Below are 21,611 nucleotides of genomic sequence, written 5' to 3'. Positions count from 1 at the left end.
ATTAAACACAGGCCAGAAAATCATAAAGTCTTACCAGAATTTAATTCCACAACACAGGGTAGAGGCCCTTATTTCCCCTTTCTAAAATAATGCTTCATCTTCTAAACTGGTCTTAGTTATATAGACAGAGCCATGAAGACTAAAATATGGGCAAGGAAACCAGCTTGAATTTTATAGATCTGCCTTAGTTAGATCCTAAAAGTTCAGCGTGATGATTTTCACTTAACTCAGAAATGTAACGCAGTAGGCAAGCTAATGAATTTTGCATGAGCTAAAGCATATTTTTGCTCTCCTAAGCCATACCTGTGCATATAGTTAAATTTTTTCAGGTAATTACTTCCAGGTGCTTGCCTATAGGAATTCATTGCAATGCAATGAAATCAGAGTAATAAACTAATCAGCAAAAATTAACCCACAGGCATGTTACAGAGACACGTATATTTAAATGGCATCGGTATTATAATTTGTGGATTCTGAATGTTTATGTTCATGATGAAGACAATCTCCTCCTAAGTAATTAGGAAGATCTACATACAACTAGGTATGTTTGGTGTTATCCTAAGCTCATTAGAATATTACACATGCCTATTTTCTAAATGGGACATTTAGATTTTTGACATAACCATAGAGAAATATTTACAATTTGATTGTCCCATTGTTATAGTTAAGTAAAACACAGTACAGCTTTCTTTTTATTATCTTTTCTCATTGATTATAATTCTATTAACTGTCAGGGGACTTTAAATTGAATATCAAAATTAATTTTGGTGAAGAAAACTAAAACACTTTCTACAAACTTTTTATTGTAGCATTTTTTTTTTCATAAAGAAATTCTGTCTTAAGTGACTGAATTGCCTTCAAATCATGTATAAGAAAGATAAAGTTCCATCCATTTCAAGTCATTAGCTGTGGTACTTAGTATTGTTGCATTTGAAAATGTTGAAATAAAATCAAGACTCCTGGTAAGAGCATACTAAATTAAATATAAATAAATAATAAAACTGAGATGATTCCTGCTATGATAAAGATGGACTCTCTCCAACATGCAAACTGTGAAATTAGAATACTCATATCAGAATAATACCTTGGAATTAAAGTTGATGTGTACTTATAAAAAGATGTTATCAAACATAAAATTCTGAAGACAACAAAAACTTTACACTACCATTTATGTTAAAATAAAGTAAATTATTTCTGTTTTTGTAAGCTCAAGTAAATAATTATGAAAGTATATGTAAATAAGAAGAAAATAAAATTATATATCTGTGTGTATATACATAGCCATTCAAATACATTCTTTTTGTCAGATATTTTGGAGTTATATTTTTATTCAAGTCATCACAAAGTTCTTTTAAAATAATACTACTGAGCAACACTCAGGTAAGAAGGCAAGGCAACTTTAGTGGAGAAGCTTATCTGCATTTTTCCTAGCTCCCCTATTTCTACTTAACTTGCAAGAAGGAATATTAAAAAGACGAGGAATGATTAATGAAATCCAATCCCTCCAGAAAACTTGAGGAGAAAGACAACTACATGCTAAAAACACAAATGATCCTCAAATTTACTCTTGTATAAAAATACCATATGAATTAATATATATAATCTCAGGGGGAAAAAAGTAGTATTTCCTAAATTTCAAAGATGAGGTTAGGTGTTAAACTACAGTCAGGTTGGGAAAAATATTTTTACTCCACCAGTGCCTATGAGAAGTGCATCACATATCAGAGATCACCTTAAGTGCACATGATAATCCTTATTATAGATTTGGTGGCCATTGTTTTAGGAAAAAAGATTGAGGTCACTATAGAGAAGACATTATTTTGGGTATCATGAGTATCAGTTACTAATGATGCAAGCAAAGGCAATCCAAATCTCAGCATAACAATAGACTTTTATTATTATGCTTACTGGAAAGTAGAACAACTGACAAATCTCTACTTCAGAATTTGGGTCTACATGTTCACAAGCATGGCTTTGCCATGAGCATCAGTTCTGATAATAAGTTGGGGCATCCTTGTTCTGTGTGACTCTCACTCTCTGGAATCAGTACAATATAGGAGGAATGTTCTTATCATGGTAATGTTAACATGTAAGAAACAAATAGAAACATAAGATGATCTTTAAAGACATAGCTCAGAACTAATACTCTGTCACTTCACCCACAGGCAACTGGACAAAGTAAGACAAATGGCCAAGCTTTATAACAAAGATATAAGGATACACATTCTGTGTCATATAAAAGGCACTGTGATCACATGAAAAATAACTTAAACACAGGGAAAGAATTGGTATAAAAATGCAATCTACCACCTATAATTTGCCAAATACCAACAGACTTTAGTGAAATCAAGCCACTATGAATAAGAGACAAAGAAGCAGTTACAAGAAATCTAAACTCCAAAGACAGTAGATGTATGCTGTAGGTGTCAGTTGCATAAAGTAGAATTGTTATTTATAAAATGTTTTTAAAAATAATGAATGAAATTACAAATCTAAGTTGGTAAACGGTCTCCAATGAAGAGTCAGACTTGAAAAATCAAACAAATTTCTAGAAGTGTATTATATAGCTGTTGAAAAAGTTGATGGATGCAGGGACTTCCCTGGTGGTCCAATGGTTGGAACTCTGCACTACCACTGCAGAAGACACAGGTTCGATCCCTGGTCAGGGAACAAAGATCCCACAGGCCACGTGACACAGCCAAAAAAAAAAAAAAAAAAAAAAGTTGATGTATGGGTGAAAACGCTGAAAAGAGAATTAATGATCTGGAAGAAATATATGAAAAATTCATTCATAAAGCAGCATAAAGATATGAGAATATCAAAAACGAAAAAGAGAAGTTAAAAATAAAGAAAAAATTAGAAGTTTCATCAAATATCTGACTGGGGGCCCAAAGGGAAAAATGGTGAGAAAATGGTAAGAAAAACTAAAGAAAAAACAGTTATGGATTTTCCAGAACTGATAAAAAAAGATATGACTCTACTGATCCAAGGAAAATATCATATCAAAGGCAGAATCAAATAAATAATCATCGTATATCCCTGTTTTCTGAGTCTTCTGAAACTAAAGCTCATTTGAGACAGAAAAGATTTTGAAATCAATCAGAGGGAAAGACATAATTAGAAAAATTATCACTACAGTAAGAGAATGTGTGGCAATAACAACTAAAACAACAGCAACAAATGGAAGCCAAAAGGTAGTGGAATAATATTTACACAGTGAGAACATAAAAACATTTAACTTATAATTGTGTATCCATAAGTTCATTCTTTAAGTCTGTGAGTCTGTTTCTGTTTTGTAAATAAGTTCATTTGTGTCATTTCTTTTTAGATTCTACGTATAAGTGATATCATATGATATTTTTCTTTCTCTGTTGGACTTTCTTCACTCAGTATGGCAATCTGTAGGTCCATCCATGTTGCTGCAAATGGCATTATTTCATTCTTTGTATATGGCATTGTTTTTGATGTATTACCTTGGGTGGGGATGGGGGTGAGGAAAGTTTTCAAAGTCCTCTATTTGGCCTTCTCTGTAGATTGTTTTCTTTTCTTACAAGATTAGGAACAAACGTGTGTGTTCTGCCAACTACTAAGTATATCCATTCTAATTGTGTTTTCTGGGCAAGGGAAGTGATCACTGGGTAGATTTGTGTTTTATAAACTGAATCTTGACTAGAACTCTATGTGCTCCCAGAGCAGCCAATGGGACAATTTACACACCTGAGTCTTGATGTCAATTTTAACCATGTGTAAAATTATCCTAAAATATCTGTGTATTATCCCTTTCCCAATGTATGGCTATTGGAATAAATGTCTCTAGTGTGCTTCGAGGAAGCATATAAATCTGCTATGGTGCTATAAGGTCTTTCTTCATGGAGAATGGGCATCCCTTTCAAAGAATAACAAGTCTGAAAATTTTCTTGTCCTAAAACTAGGCCAAGGATTGTGAACTATTGAATTGCGGATGTTGCCCACAGCCTTCTGATACTCTTTCCTTGATTAGTTAAATAAATAAAGCAATGGACTTGTTGACTATTCATCAATATTGTTCCTAAAAATTATGAGATATATTAATTATCTACAAAGCTCTCAGAGTTAGCGCACCTTGGCTGACACTCTGACTTTGAAATTCAGTACAATATTTGTGTCTACCTTGATTCTAATGGTTAAGTGCTCCAGCTTGATCTTTATTATGTTGGGAACCTATTATCTCCATTGAATAAGGGAAGCCCTGTTCTACAATATCTCTCTTATCACATTCAAAATGGTTCTTCAGGTCCTCCCACAGTGTATACAGTCAGATAGTAGGTGTTATGGGTTGAATTATGTCCCCCCAAAGTGCATATGTTGAATTCTTCACCCCACGTACCTCAGAATGTGACCTCATTTAAAATGGGTTGTTGCACAAATAATTAGTTACGCTAAAATAAGGTCATATAGGAGAAGGGTGGCCCTCTAATCCAATATAACTGGTATATAACTGGTATTCTTATAAAAAAGAGAAATTTGGAAATAGGCATGCATACAACGGGAATTACATATGAAGAAGAAGGTAGAAATTGGAGTCGTGCTTCTACAAACTAAGGAATGCCAAAGATTTCTAGCAGACTGCCAGAAGCTAGGTGAACAACACTGAACAATTTTTTTCTCATAGACTTCGAAGAAACCAATCCTAAATTTCAGTGTCCCATTCCTCCCCAATCAACGTAGCACATTTGCTGAGGTTGATCATTCAACTTTCTCTGGAGCTTTTCTTCAAAAAACTTAAATCTTAATCCTGATCATCAGCATGAACAGACTTCTTCCTGATGGAGATGAATGATTCTTTATATGATACCAAGGAAATCCTCTGGTTTTTATATTTTACTTAAAATAGGTATTAAATCTCCCTCAGCCTTATATTTTCCTTTGTCAATGATTTAATAACCTTCAGCAATAGTCATCCAATTTCACAGCCGTTATTTCTTCCCATAAACCTCTCAAATGCCCGAGATATTGTACCTTCCACAGCATTTCCTTTCATCAGTATCCTGTCTCAGGTCACTCCCAGCTAAAGTATAGCAATTGTACCACTATAGCTTGCCATAGGCTATCAGGATTCGACCATTCATCAGTGGTGAGGATCTACACCATTACCAAGTAGGAAACTTACAGTGAAGTTCCTGAATCTCATTTTTAAAACCTGCATCATAGGGCTACCTTTTGTTCCAACTGTCTTAGTTTTGTTCCCTGGGTAGCACACTCTGAAATACATAGATTTGTATGCAGGAAATATATTATAAAGTGCTTTGGGGAATAAGATCTGTAAAGATGTCAGAGTAGCAGGATTTGGCAGACAGAAAAGTTGAACTGCCATAAAGTGAATTAAAAACTTGGGTAAGGCAACTCCCTTTGGCAGAAGCCAATTCTAGGAAGGCTGAGTTGTTGGCTGAGCAGCCAACACTCTTAAGAAGCTAGAGAAGATTGCCTCCATTTGATTTGAGTGGTATAGCACTACTAACACTTCAGATCTTTTTGTCTGCTCTAGAGTTTATTACAAATGGATTTTACATGGATTTTTGCTTTGTTTTGATTTCATTTTTCTTGTCGCTTTTAGGTTTTTTTTTTTTTCTAACAGAAAATGTTTGGTTATAAAACGTTACTAATATTAGAAGTCTCCTTGACCTTTTTAAAAAATATATAAACCTTGTACCATCTAAAGTTAACTATGTCTCACCTTCTATAAATCTTGTCATTCTCATAATACTAGGCAATGCATGTGAATTTATTTGGATATTTATGTATAAAACAATTACTTCAAACTGTTTGAACTATAAATTAGATGATTTTGAATATAAAACTTAGAAAATGATATGGAGTAAGTTACTCCTTAATGATGGAGTGACTTATATAGGAAACTAATCCATCAAAGTAGTAAAATGCAACAGAACTCTTTGTTCCATTAAGTGTCACATAGAAGTGCTTCTCAAACTTTTCAACAGAAGTAAAGAAAAAGAGGAGGTTTGCACATCTAAGGGAGATTTAGATCTGTCCCCAAATTGCCATTATCAAGATAGCTTCATCTTTCTCATAGCATCTGATGGTACAATACATAGATTTCTGTAATTTTTAAAAAAATTTTGTAGCTCATAACATTGGAATATAAGTTCTAAGAGAGAGCAGGGCTCTGTGTCTATTTTGTTTATAATTTGTATTCTTAGCACCTGAAACAGTAACTGACATAAACTATTTGTTAACTAATGAAGTAAAACCCATTCTACAATAAGACAAATCGTATTAAATGTAGTTTTCTGTGCACACATTTTTGAAGCACAGACAGAAAGAAATTAATTGCTGATGATGGAGGAAAGAGAAAATGCTGCAGGATGTGTGTGATCCAGGAACTGTTAGAATTTTGTCTGGTAGTATTCTTTCTTCACGAGGCTTCCCTTAGTGATGGCTAAGTGCCGGAGAGTTGTGCACAGGTCTCCTTGTCAGTCCCCAAAAATGGGCAACTCCTGCCTGCTCTGGCTTTAAGAAACATTTGATGCAATGGCTCTGGCCTCTGCCCACCCTGATTATCATATCTGCCTTCATGCCTCAGAAGAGGACCAAAGATTACCTCACAGTGACGCTCAAGTCTGGCTGGCCTGGGCAAGAACACATTGGTGCAGAGGCAGGTGTACTGGCCCTTTCTGTGATGCACACCTGCTAACTATTGAAGATACCTACCACCAAGTGTTGAGCTGCAACCAGAGTCTGGACACCCTGCACATCACTGACACCACTGGGTGCCCTGCAGCACCTTGCCATTGCCAGGGGCCACATCTTCTTCCTGATTTACTCATCCTGGTTTACTCTTTACTCAACAAATATGTGAACCAAGAAGCAAACCCTGGAGGAGCTGGAGCCTGCCTATAAGCTGATGTGTGAGACCAAAGGCAACAACCTGCATAAGTACCCTATCATGCTGGTAAGTAAAATGTGCCATGAGAACCACAAGGAGCTGGCACTGAGGGATGGTGCTGTTTGTGCAATGGAATAAAATTGCACCTTCGTGAAGACATTTGCCAAAACTGATATCAGTTTGCAGGAGCTGTTCCATATGCTTTTGAACCACAAGAAGAAGCTTGCCACCTGCCTCCAGTCTTCCCAGATGAAATCCCAGATGCCTAAGACCAATAAGAATCTGCGTGGTAAGTACATTATCATGTGAGCTGGGTTGTTTGTTTTTTAGATATCGAGTTACATGAGCTGTTTATATGTTTTGGATATTAATCCCTTATTGGTCGTATCATTTGCAAATATTTTCTCCCATTCAGTAGGTTGTCTTTTCATTTTGTCAATGGTTTCCTCTGCTATGCAAATGCTTTTAAGTTTAATTAGCTCTCATTTGTTTATTTTTGGTTTTTTTTCTCTTGTCTTAGGAAACAGAGCCAAAAAAAATATTGCTACAGTTTATGTCAAAAAGGGCTCTATGTTCTCTTCTGAGTTTTAGGTTTCACGTCTTTAAAATAATTTTTAAAATATTTTTTAGTCTTTAAAACATTCTTCACCTTACGATTTTTGATAAAAATTAATATTGTACTTTTTGCTCTTTATGTGTCGTATATTTAATTTCTCAATTATTTCATTATTTTGTAGGAGAACATTTATTTCTATTCACATAGAAATGCCATAAAGATATTATAGCTATTATTTCTTTTACATCTTATATATAAACATATTTTTAAGGCTTAATTTATCTTTTAGTATTTTACTATTACATTATATTTTTAGTACATACACTTTTTATATTAAATACATTTAAGAAAACTTGATGTGTATCAGCAATCACATAATACTAACAGCTCGATCTTTTGGGTTGCTTGTCACAATCATATAATCATTATGGCATAAAACATTCCTGCCCTAAGACCACAGTGCTTTGTTTTGCCAGGTTTAGAACCAACTGATAAGCAAATATCTTTTATAAAGAAAGGCTCTATCCTCATCTGACTAAGGCTCATTTTGAAACTAATATGTATATCTTCTTGCCTTGGCAACAGAATACAGGTGATATGTCACTTGCCACGAAGAGTCTTTCAGTCCATTCTTAAATCCTCAGTTTCAGCTGGATGATGACTACCATCCTTTTTGAGGAGCCAAATTAGGACTTTCAACAAATATGTGAATATTATGAGAGAACAAAAAAAAAAATAACATATGTCCTTAATTAATTTTTAAAAATCAATGTGGACATATTAAAAATACATCAGCAAATCATGTTTATATGATCAAGAGTTCATCATTAGTTGTAAATTAGCAAGACAACAATTCACTACCATACCTGACATCAAATTTCATGTAAAGCAAGTGATATTTCTAGAGCTCATTAAATATGTTATCATGAAATGGATTTATTTAGTCCAACAGTTTCTATGCTTTCCACCATAAGCACTACACTTTCTGAAAGAGTCTTTTGTAGATGTCATTCAGATATATCTTTAAAATCACATGGCAAGCATTTTGAACTCCCACACACCTCTGTACATTCAATCAATCCTGATGTGTAGAGGCTCCCCATAGGACTCAGACTAGTTGAGAGGCTCTATCCTAAATGATCAACTGAGTTTTACAAATACAGATACAAAAATCATAACTCTTGCCTTTAAAATATACTTTTTCTTACATAAATGTTAGCATAGATTGGTGATATACTGCTTTCATGTTAAATAATAGGAATGGCTTTGGTTTCATAGATCTTCCTAATCCCTCTTTCAGAATTGCCTATGATATTATTAAATAGTGGCTGTTAGGATGGTACAATGTTGCAGTATACAGCCAAAGCATACTGGCCACTGATTCCTTACTCTTCTGCTTCATAAACTTCCCTGTAAGTAAGGAAGATACTTATCTTCAATAAACCCAATGGAGGAAATGAAATGTTTCTCTTTCATCTCTGGACTTTATGAAATATCTAATGCACTAACAAGCAAGAAGAATTACCTAATATTTAGCTCTTTTGGTCAGGTTTTCACTGGCTTACAGTGAATATTTTGTATGTATGTATTTCACTGTCCTTTACTCACTGGACTTCAGTATTACACACATTCTAACTGAACATATTTTCTTTATGAATTATCAAGAAAAAATTCCAAAAATAAAGCAACTGTACTTGCTAGCCACTCTTAAAGCACAGGCTTCAAGGATATTATCTGATTATCAAGTCTTACTGATGTCTAAAAATTTTATTCAAGAAACAAAATATGCAATTTTAAAATATTAAGATATAAGTATAGATTTTTGGAACTGTATAAGGATATTATATTCTCCTAAAATGTATTAAATATACAAAAATATTAAAATCTACATGTATAGTGTAGTATATGAGCATAGATGGGTTTTTTCAGGATAAGTAAATGGAAGATAAGTACCATAATAAAAATACTTGTTTCTTACATAATTTATTTTGAGTTCATTTGCATGAATTAATTTACAGTTAAACTAATACCTTAACCTGGTTTCTACAAAATATCTTGCTGGAGTTTTGCTTAATATTGTATTGAATTTGTAAATCTCTTTGGAGATAATTGACATTTTAAAAATTCTAAGTTCCATTAATTTATATCTTCTTGACTACTCTCATCAGTTTTCTTTTTTTACTTTTTAGCATATAGAACTTGCATATGTTTGTTAGCTTTATACCTAGCTTTTAAATGATTTTTTGTGCTCAATAAATGATACATTTTCAATTTTAATTCCCAATTATTCATTATTAGTATTGTGAAATGAAATCACCTTTTATGTATTGACATATTCTCTGACATTGCTAAATTCACTTACTAATTTTAAAAAGTTTTGTATATTCATTGGAAATTTTAAATGTAGATTTTTCTTCCATTGCAGCTCTTTTTTTTGTTGTTGTTTTTTAATTCTCTACATCTCTTTTCTTTGTTTACCTTATTGTATTCGTGAGGATATAAAGCTATTGATTTTGAGGACTAACAATGGACATTCTGGCTTTGTTCCTAATTTAGGGACAAATAATTAGTCTTTCATCATACATACATAATGTTATCTGTAGAGATTGATTGTTTGTAAATGCCTCATTTTATTAAAGTTTCATTTAATTCTGAATTTGCTGCACCTTTTTAAATGACTATGAATGCTGAGTCTTGCAAGGGCTTTTTCTGCATCTATTGCTTTTTACAAGTGTCTCCCAAATACTGATTTTTTTTCATTGTCATTCAATTGAAAATACTTTTACATTTCATTTTTAACTTTGTATTTGACCCAAAGGTCATATGAAAGTATAATTAATTTCCAAATATTTGTGATTATCAAAATTATCTTTTTAGTATTGTTTTCTAGCTTAATTCCATGTAGACAAGGACAATTCTCTGCATAATTTAAAGTCTTTTAAATTTGTTGAGATGTGTTTCTCACATTGAATATGATCTACCTGGGCGAATCATACACACTTAAAGAAAATGTGTATTCTGCTGTCGTTGGGTAGGTTTTTCTGTAAATGTAAATTAGATCTACTGATGAGCCTGTCTAAGGCATGTTTTCTCTATATACTGGGTTCAAACTTGTGCTCAGGTCTCAGGAGAGGGCCATTCTCAGTGGTCCTATCTCTTTTTTCTACTGGCAGCTAACATCTAATTTTGTAGCTTTGGTAGTTATTATAAGAGAAAGTATTTCCTGCTCCTCCCTCAGTGGTAGGAGACTTTGAATGTTATTAACATAGGATCTCTGGTCCAGTATTCTTTCTTATCTCACTTCTATGAGTAGAAGTTTGTTTTCCAGGAACTTTTCTAGCTACAGTTTGTCTTCATCCTGGCTCTGGTAGTGACAGTATTTCTCACCCTTCTCCAGTGGCATAAAGCTTTTAATTCATAATGGATAAGGGTTTGTGTGTGGCTCTGTGTAATTCCTGTAGTAAAAGTTGATTCTGTGCTTTGTGACCACCTAGAGAGGTGGGATAGGGAGGGTGGGAGGGAGACACAAGAGGGAGGAGATATGAGGATATATGTATATGTATAGCTGATTCACTTTGTTATAAAGTAGAAACTAACACACCATTGTAAAGCAATTATACTCCAATAAAGATGTTAAAAAAAAAAGTTGATTTCTTTCTTTAGGATTGCACTACCTTGGAAAACCTCCCTAATCTACACCCTGTTCTCCAGTTCTTTTGTGCATCACATGGAAGTTCACACAGAAGATGGATGACTGTATCTCTGGTTCCAAGTCCTTCCATACACTTATTCTAGCCTACACTTGGCCTATAGCAATTTATAAAAATTTTAACTGGATTATTTTGACCCATTTTTATAGCACCCAGTACCTCTTCCCTCTATGTTTTGCTACAGGTGAATAACTGCTTGTGTCCTGTTTCTTATAGAAGGGCTTGTCATTCCTTAGATTTCAGTCTACTTAATTGCCCTGCAACTCTGATGGATTCAAGAAAAATTATGATTTACTTTATTCATATTTTTCTTTTATTATGGTGGGAGCATCACCCTTTCAAGTTTTATAAACCCTAAACAGAAGTGGAATAAGCTCTGACTTATTGTAAGCTTTCTCTTTGCCTTTAAATTTCAATGTTACTGTGATGTGCCTATGATTTATTTTCTTTGTATTTATTTTGCTTAGAGATGGTTGATATTCCTGTATTTGTGGCTTTATATCTTTCATCATTTTTTGAAACTTTGCAGTTATTATGTCTTTAAATTTTACTTCCATACCTTCTCATATTTTGTTTGTTTGTTTTCTGTGTGCTAATTAAATATAAGTTAGACCATGTCCCACATGTCCCTTCCATGCTTCTATTTGTACCTTTTTCTTTTTCTTTTTACTTCTGTTTGAATACAGCATATTCACTTGTCTTACCTTTTGCTTTGTACAGTATGCTATTAATACTACTTGAATGCTAATTTCAGTGTTTTTTTGTCAGTGCTGGGATATCCCTGTGATATTCTTCATCTTTTTCTCTTTTTTATTTTCTCAAAATATTAATCATAATTATATTTTGTCAATATCTGTTAACTCTATATTTTGGATCACTTAAATGTGTTTTTTGGTTTTCTAACATATGGTTCTGTTTTCCTGCATGCTTTAAAGTATTAAATAAGTGTAAGAATTGGTAAATTACATTATTTTTCAGCATATATAAATGGCTTTTAGTTCCTCCCACTAGAGGCAGAGCATATTTCTCTGACATTGAAATTGGAATTAATCATGTTACTAATTTGGCTGAGAAACATTAGTGGATATGGCACAAGTACAAGTTTAAAGTCATTTTGCATGTAATTCACCATCTTTTGCTTCTACCATTATTATGAATGCACCCTAAAAGGGCCACTAGCCACAAAAGAATGTGGATCAGACTTGATCCCAACAGTGATCAGGAGTCAGGCCCAGCTGAACCAAGCCTATAGAAGACAAAAGTATAAACATTGGAACCTATGAATATAAGAATAAGTGATTATTTCAAGCAGTAAATTTTAGTGTGCTTTATTACACAATCTTGTGATAGCAATAGCTGGCTATTGCAGCAAGCATATGTAAGAAAAAAATAATAATAGTAACTCCAAACTGTTAACGTTCTCTACAGAGTATTTATGTTTCTTTTGGAAGGCTGATAGAGAATGGGTATATTACCTCAATCCAGCACTTTTAAATTATAGTTCTTCACAATCTTACCTGAAAGCTATATATTTTTCTTAAGGCTCATTATACCTAGCTAATTGTTGTCTTCTTGCCAAGAAAAAACAAAACAAAAACAAACAAAAAACAAGCTCTCTCTCCCTATCCTTCTCTCTCTCTTCTTAATTTACAACTGTTTCTTTATTCTGGATTTCTTTTAGCACTGCCCCTCGCCCTCCCAAACACACACACACAAACAGACACAGTCTTGGAGATGACAAATGCCTCAGGAAAATTGTGTTCTGAGTGATGGATCTGTTGGCCTGCAGCTCTCTTTCCTCTAGGATCTTGGTCTTGGCTATCTTGATAGTTCTAAATTTCAATTTATGTCTCCCCAAGCCTTTGTAACTGCCTTAAATTTAGATTGTTTTTTAAATTTAGACAGTGTGGTCTACACCAATAATCAGCAACCTCAAAAAAGAAAAAATCAGCAGAAAAATGTAAGGCTCATCTCATTTAATTTTCTTTATATTTTGGTCTCTTAAGTTCTCTCTGATTTTGTTACCCTACAATACCTCAAAGAGGGTTCTTCTTGCTGTTGTGACAAAAATAATAATAATAACAACAATAAATCTAGCTCTTTAGCTGTTCTGAGTAGAAGTATTAGTTTGATATGAGCTACCTTATTATATCTGAAAACAGTAATTTTTTTTTTTTTTAAGTAATCTTTACTCCCTTCCCGTGGCTAATGGTTTTTGTCACTTTTCTAAATGTACTGTCTTTTCACTACAGTGCATCAAGATGAGAATTTATTTTTATTTATCTTGCTTGGAAATCAGCATGTGCTTGTTACTGAAGAACACATGTCTTTCTTCAGTCCTGGAAACTTAGTAATTATCATTTCCAGTATTTCTTATCTGCTATGTTATGTATTTTGTTCCATTAGAACTATATTTGGACCAATTGTATAGTTTATCAATCTCTTGTTTATGCTTCTTAATTTCTTTTATGATCCGTAATGCTTATATAAATCACTGTTGCCAATGTTGGGGATAAGAACCCTTGAGACACTTTTATGCTTCTATTTGGATAAGTTAGCTACAGTGTTATAGTGACTAATATATTAAAGTATGTAATGTATTTATATGTGTGTGAATGTGCCTTATAATATTTAGTAGGACAGTAAAACACTTTTAACAAAAGAATGCAGCTGATAGAAGGGCTTGCCATGTTTGGATACCACAAAAACGACAAAGGCGGTATCTACATAAAGACAACAGAAAAGTTTGGCAGGGAACACAAAACCACAGATGGTTGTAGGTGGCAGTCTCCTAGCAGCAGAAACAGATTTTCCTGAGAAAACATTTCATCAAAACTTTGCTTTGAACCAGTCTGTTCTGTCATATTGAGGACAATATTCAGGAAAAAAAAAAAAAATCTTTCCTAACATACAGCCAACAGAAGTTGGAAACTGTTTATGTGATGGTTACACTCTAAAGAGGAAGAGAAGATAAATGCAGGGTCCTAATCTTATTTTCATCACACAGTCTTGAATATGGCCAGAACTAAGCAAAGTAGTGCACTAGGTAATTTCACAGACCACAACTTCTCTGCCAATGTCCTACCATCCCTTCAGTTGTTCTCTCTTATTCTAAGCCCCCAGGAGAATTCAGTGTCTTCAAACCTCTATGAAGGATCTATAGCTTTCAAAGAAGTTTACACTGACAAGATTTTGTGTTTCCTTTTTAAATAAGTTAAACTCTTAAACTAATTGACTGAATCCCACTGATTTACCTTGGAAAATCAGAAATAATCCAAAGGAAATTGTTTTGTCTCTTAGAAATACTATACTGTTGACATTTTTTTGTATTATAATAATGCTTCTTTTGACTGTAGACATATTTATTCTTTAGCCATTATAGGAAATTGTGCATAACATTACCTACAGTTGGTAAATAAGAGTATAGTGTCTGTTAAATGTGGCTTTAATTATCAAACAAAATTCCTAGAACTTTCAGCCTTACCTGTTTTGGGAGTACACTATTTTCTATTTGATGGAAGTAAAAAACCCAGTGTATTGTAGTAGTTATCATTACAAGCCCTTTCCTAGGTGAACTCTCTAAACCTCAACTTACTCATCTGTAAAATAAACATTAATTTTCCATCTCATGAACATTTTTATAAGCAAAAATTTGAAAACTTATATAAAACACTTAACACCAGACTCTAATTAAGTACTCAGAAAATATTAGTTATTATAGCTAATATTTTTTAGTTATAAACTAATGTTCTTAAAGTAATGAATAATAATATTTTAAAATTGTTATAGGTACCACCCACCAGCAGCTGGCAACAGCTCTGGGACCCCCAGAGAACCAGCCCTGACCATCAGCAGACCAATACTAGCGCTGGGAGTCCTTGGGGCTCTCAGCCAGCTTCCCCAGGATCTGGCCCCACCTACCAGCAGGCAGACACCAGCTTTGTGATACTGGGACCCACAGCCAGCCTCGTCAGAACTGACCCCATGCACCAGTGGGCTGACATGAGCCCTGGAACTCCTAGGGCCCTGTAGCCAGACCACCTGTACCCCGGCTGCTACCACCAGCAGGACAACACCAGCCATGAGACACCTTGAACCCCCTTAGCCAGCTGCCATGGGATCCAGCCCCGCCCACCAGTGGGTCAGCATCACCTTGGGGATGGCCCAGACACTACACCCAGCCATGTCAGGAATGAGCCTACACACAGCAGGCCAAAACTAGATCCAAGACCCCTAGCCCCACAATCACTCACCCCAGAACCTGACTCCATCCACCATTGGGCTAGCATTAGCCCCAGGACCCCCTGGGACTCCTTAGTCATCTGTCTCATGACCCAACCCCACCCACCAGTGGCCAGCAGCCTCTGCACAAGAGCCTGACAATCAACCTGAATAGGGTCTAGCCACATCTACCAGGCCACCCACAGTCAGCCCACCTCAACGGAAGAATGCACACAGCCTACATAGGGGCATCCCTAGAGCATGTAGCTCCAGTGATCAGAGGGGAGTGGACTGCTGGAATGCACAGGACATCTCCTACAAAAGGTCATTTCTCCAAGGTTGGGAAATATAACCAACCTACCAAATACATAGAAATAAAAACAGCAAATTAGACAAAGTGAGGCAACAAAGAAATATGTTTCAAATGAAGAAACAAGATAAAACTCCAAAAGAAAAACTAAGTGAAGTGGACATAAGCAACCTACCTAAGAAAGGATTCAAGGTAATCATCCTAAAGATGCTCAAAATTCATGGGAGGAGAGTGGATGAATAGAGTGAGAAGTTAACAGTTTTTAACAAAGAATTTAAAAATATAAAGATGAATCAAACAGAGATGAAGAATACAATAACCAAAATTTTAAAAATACACTAGAAGGAATCAACAGTAGACTAGATGATACAGAGGAACGGATCAGCAAACTGGAAAACAGAGTAGTGGAAATCACTGAAACTGAACAAAAAAAAAGAAGAAGAAGAAATGAGGAAAGGTTAAGAGACCTTTAAAACAACATCAAGTGTACTAATATTTGCATTTTAGGGTCCCAGAAAGAAAAGAGAAACAGAAAGGGGCAAAGAACATATTTAAAGACATAATAGCTGAAAACTTCCCTAATGTGGGAAAGGAAACAGACATATAGGTCCAAGAAACAGAGTGTCCCAAATTGGATCAACCTAAAGAGAAGCACACCAAGACACATTGTAATTAAAATGGCAAAAATTAAAGATAAAGAGAGAATATTAAAAGCAGCAAGGGAAAAGAGACATGTTATATACAAAGGAACTCCCATAAGGCTATCAGCTGACTTTTCAGAAGAAACCCTGCAGGCCAGAAGGGAGTAGCACAATATATCTAAAGTGATGAAAAGGAAACACCTACAAACAAGAATACTCTACCCAGCATGGCTCTTGTTCAGATTCAATGGAGAGATCAAAAGCTTTACATACAAGCCAAAGCTAAAAGAGTTCAGCACCACAAAACCAGCTTTATAAGAAACATTAGAGGAACTTCTCTAAGCAAAAAAGAAAAGGCCACAACTAGAAAATGAAGATTATAAAAGGAAAAAGCTCATCAATAAAGGCAAACATATAGTAAAGGCAGGAAATCATCCATGCACAAAGCTAGTAGGAAGGTTAAAAGACAAAACTATGCTACTCGCACAAAAACAGAAACACAGACCAATGGAACGGAATATAGAGCTCAGAAATGAATGCACACTTACATGACTATTAATCTATGACAGAAGAGGCCAAAATATACAATGGGGAAAAGACAGCCCCAAAAGACAGCCAATATATGATGTTGGGAAAACTGGACAGCTACATGCAAAATAATCAAACTGGATTACTCTTTCACATCATACACAAAAATAAATTGAAAATGGATTAAAGACTTAAATGTAAAACCTGGAACCATAAGACTTCTAGGTGAAGGGAGTAAGCTCTTTGACATCGGTCTTAGTAACATATTTTTTGGATATGTCTTCTCAGGCAAGGGAAACAAAAGCAAAAAATGGGACTGCATCAAACTAAAATGTTTTTGCACAGTGAAGGAAACTATCTACAAAACCAAAAGACCACCTACTGAATGGGAGAAGATATTTGCAAAGGATATTTTTGATAGTGGGTTGATAGTCAAAATATACAAAGAACGCAAGCAACTCAGCATCAAAAACACCACCAAATTAAAAAAAGGACAGAGAATCTGAATAGACTTTTTTCCAAAGAAGATATTCAGATTACCAACAGGCACATGAAATGATGCTCAGCATCACTAATCATCAGGGAAATGCAAACAAAACCACAATGAAATATCATCTCACACCTGTCACAATGCCCATTATCAAAAAGACAACAAACAACAAGTGTGAGGGAGGATGTAGAGAAAAGGGAACCCTCTTGCAGTGTTGGCAGGAATGTACATTGGTACAGGCACTATGGAAAACAGTAGGAAGATTCCTCAAAAAATTAGAGGTTGAACTATCATATGATCCAGCAATTTCATTCCTGGGCATTTATACAAAGAAAACAAAAACACTAATTAGAAAAGATATATGCACCCATATGTTCTTTGTAGCATCATTTACAATAGCCAAAATATGGAAGCAATCTAAATGGCCATCAATAGATGAATGCATAAAGAAGATGTGGTATATATATATATATATATATATATATATATATATATATATATGCAATGAATATTAACCAGCCATAAAAAGAATGAAATCTTGCCACTTGCAGCAAAATGATGTACCTAGAGGGTATCATGCTAAATGAAATTAGTCAGACAGAGAAAAACAAATACCATATGACTTCACTTATATGTGGAATCTAAAAAAACATAAGAAATTAACAAACATAATAAAACAGAAACAGAGTTATACAAACAGAGAACAAACAGATGGTTGCCAGAGGGGAAGTGGGCATGGGGTGGAAGGAAATAGGTAAAGGAATTTAAGAAGTACAAACTTCCAGGTGCAAAATAAATGTCATGGTTTTGAATAGTACAGCCTGGGGAATATAGTCAATAACTATGTAATATCTTTGGTATCATAAGTAGACTTATTGTGGTGATCGTTTCGAAATGTATAGAAATATTGAATCACAGTAATGTATAACAAGAGCTAACATAGCATTGTAGGTCAATTGTATTTTAAAAATAAACAAACAAACAGAGAAAAAGTGATCAGATTTGTGGTTATCAGAGATGAGGGTGGGAGAGGGGACTTGAATGAAGGCAGTCAAAAGGTACAAACTTCCAGTTGTGAGATAAATAAATACTAGGGATGTAATGTACAATATGATAACATTGCTGTATGTTATATATGAAAGTTCGGAGAGTAAATTCTATGTGTTCTCATCACAAGGAAAGCTTGTTTTATTTCTTTTTCTTTAATTTTGTGTCTATATGAGATGCTGAATATTCACTAGACTTACTGTGATAACCATTTCCTGATGTATGTAAGTCAAATCATTATGCTGTATACTTTAAACATATACAGTGCTGTATGCCAATTGCATCTTCATAAAACTGGAAGAAAAAAACAGCAACTGAAGTAATATAACTATATTTCCTAATCACACTGGTTATGTCAACTAACAGCATTATGATGGAAAATAAATTCAAGGCAATGAGCACTGGGCACAAATAAAAAGCAGGAAGACATGAGTAAAAGCAATAAAAGCCAAGATGAATCAGACAAATAAAAAATAAAAATTGTTGTATGCTGAATGACAGTATCTCCACTCTCAAATTATTAATCCTGAATGATTTTTAACAATTACTGATATGATCATCTCCTCTTTAGTGGTTTAAATGTATGCAAGATAGATATGTTTCTTATCGGTTTAATTTTATAAGTGCAGCATTTATAATATTGTGTATTTATCTTAGAATATGTCATAAACAATTTTTATTTTCTTTAGTATTCTTCTTTACAATCTTAAGCAGGAGCATACACCTTAAATAAAATAAGTCAATTATAACTAACAAGCTATTAAATTGCACACACATTTACCAAATTGTTTACATGTGTTTGATAACTTATACATACGATGTAGAATTAAAAACTGATATAGTCACAAACTTTAGGAGGGTTAAAAACATTTGATTTATAGTTAAGATTATAATAACTTTAAAATGTCATCCTCAATAACAACCAAATTTAACAACAAACACAGTAAACAAAAGATTTATCCAAAGTTATTGATAACTGACAAGAATGAGTTGTGGGAAAATGTCAACAGAACCAACTCAGTAGTTTAAAATTAGAGAAGAGTACTACCCCAGGGGAAAACGGACCCGGAAATTGGAAAGAGTACCTTCCTTAGAGATGGAGCTGACAAAGGTAAGGCAGAGGCTGAACTAGCCAAGAGAAGGCAGTTCACTAAATGAAAGCCTGAGAGAGAACCTTTGGGAAGTTTTTATTAGTTCCAGTATTACAAGGCAGAGTTGGGAGAAAGCACTGAAAAAAAAGGCACACTACTATCTTTGGACACAACCCTTCCTTAAGTGTCAATGCACTAAAGAAAGGAAAAATAATTTTAAATAAATTTTCACTTCAAAGAATTTAAATAGATGTCATTTAAAAAATAATGAGATGATAATTCAGAGTAAAGTTTTAAGGGAACACTTAATTTGTATTTTCTTTTCCAACTGTTCATGAAAACAACATTTTATTTCCATTCAGCACATAATATCCCAAGAAAATATGTTTTTTAGGAAAAATTATTGCCTGTTCACATTGTACTCATATTTCACTTAAACACTTTTTCTGCTACAACACTGATACTTCAGCTACCTTAGTATGCTATCAATAAGCTCCTGTAATATAACATTTTGTTTTCTTGTCTTTTTGTTGATATTCTTACAGGTTAAATGTAAATACTTTTTCTGGTTGACCACTCTAATGAGGAGCTAGAACATTAAAAAAATAAACTAATTCTCTGAACTAAATGATCTGAAAAGAGTATAAGATACATAGGAAAACACATCAAACATAAACTATTTTAATAATAGCAGGTCTGAGAAACAGAAGTGCAGTCATTTAGAGAACATGTAAATTTACTGGTGAAGAAATTTGATCGTGAAGAAGTATGTATATTATCTCTGGCTTTTAATGGAGCCTCTACAGCATTGTGGTTGGAACTTAAATGTAGGAGGTTTGGTTGTAGAAAGCAATAATCCATCTACTCAGGGGACATTTTTGAAAATCACATTTGCTCCTTACTTTTTCAGTTCTGACAAGCGTCCTGGCACATTTTTTATTGACAAGCTAAAGAGAAATTTCCCTTCACCAATTATATGCAAGATAACTAGGAAATTACCAAAATATTTTGTGGTGATAACGATCACTAAAATTGTATAATTATTATGCACAAAGTCAGGAAAGGGAAAAAAGGAAGGAAGGAAGGAAAGAAGGAAGGAAGGAAGGAAAGAAGGAAGGAGGGAAGGAAGAAAGGAAGGAAGGATGGAAGGAGGGAGGGAGAGAGACAGGTAAACCTGATGAACAAAAGAAACCTGAGTATTATTAGCTTAATAAAAAATTTTAAAAAGAGAATGCAAAGATGTCACTATTACCAAATTACTGATTTCTTTAAAAAGTCTTTCCAAAAAACAGGAACAAAAAGTTAATTACCTTATATTAGAAAGCACAAAAGGTTCAGGACTTTTTATTTCCGTCAAGCATAGCCTTGTCTAATCATTAATAGCAGAATGTTAGTGATAAAAGAGAAATAAGCCAAGTGACAGCTTTCCTTATGTTCACTCAGCAAATACATGCTTAGCCATTTAAACCATCTGGTACACAAGTGTTAGAGCAGTGAATGACTGGTGGGAAAATCAGTGGTGTGATATCAGTGGGGAGAGTCCACTAAAAAAGAGAAAGGTTTCCAACTGTGACAAGAGATATAAACAAAGGACCTGAGTGGTCATTCCCCATGAAGTACAGATAGCTAAGAGAGAAATTGGAGTCAAAGGGAAGTTAGAGTTGATAATCTAGGTTGGAAGCCCCACTGCTACATTCTTTAGTCTGCTGTACTTTAAGAAGTAAACTAACACTGTAAAAATAACACTTGGATGAAAACCAAGCTGTCTTCCAACACACAAATCAATATTGTTTGAAAAGGAGGAATTTTTGCTGAGAGCTGTGTCTCACTCATGCTGTTGATGCAAGTGTGACGATTTGGTTTGTTCGTTTTAACACTTTAGTTGGTGTTAATTATGGCAGGTATTAATAAAGGTAGAATTCATGATCCTGATTTATTCTACCATAATTTTCTCTGGGTAATTGAAAAATGCTTTTCAAAAAAGGTGCTGTAGCTATCCTTAGTAGTAGATAACATACAAAGAATAATTGGAGGAAAGGTGGTCAACAAAATGGTGGAAATTAAAAATACCAGAGAAAGATATAAGCTATATAACTTAATAAAATATAATTTCCACATTCCAGTGATTTAGTGT

At 34.2% G+C, this 21,611-nt stretch overlaps 1 non-coding gene and 1 pseudogene across 1 annotated transcript; both read left to right on the top strand.

Moving 5' to 3' along the window:
* The first annotated feature begins 2,597 nt into the window (after positions 1 to 2,597).
* Positions 2,598 to 2,670, top strand: TRNAG-ACC (transfer RNA glycine (anticodon ACC)). The gene has a single exon. It is a non-coding gene; the product is annotated as a tRNA-Gly (tRNA).
* A 3,858-nt stretch (positions 2,671 to 6,528) lies between these two features.
* Positions 6,529 to 15,181, top strand: LOC132364424 (GTP-binding protein Di-Ras3-like; annotated as a pseudogene).
* The last annotated feature ends 6,430 nt before the right edge of the window (positions 15,182 to 21,611 follow it).

The sequence above is a fragment of the Balaenoptera ricei genome, chromosome 4, assembly GCF_028023285.1.
Source record: "Balaenoptera ricei isolate mBalRic1 chromosome 4, mBalRic1.hap2, whole genome shotgun sequence".
Taxonomy (NCBI): Eukaryota; Metazoa; Chordata; class Mammalia; order Artiodactyla; family Balaenopteridae; genus Balaenoptera; species Balaenoptera ricei.
This window is presented reverse-complemented; position numbering and strand designations above follow the sequence as displayed.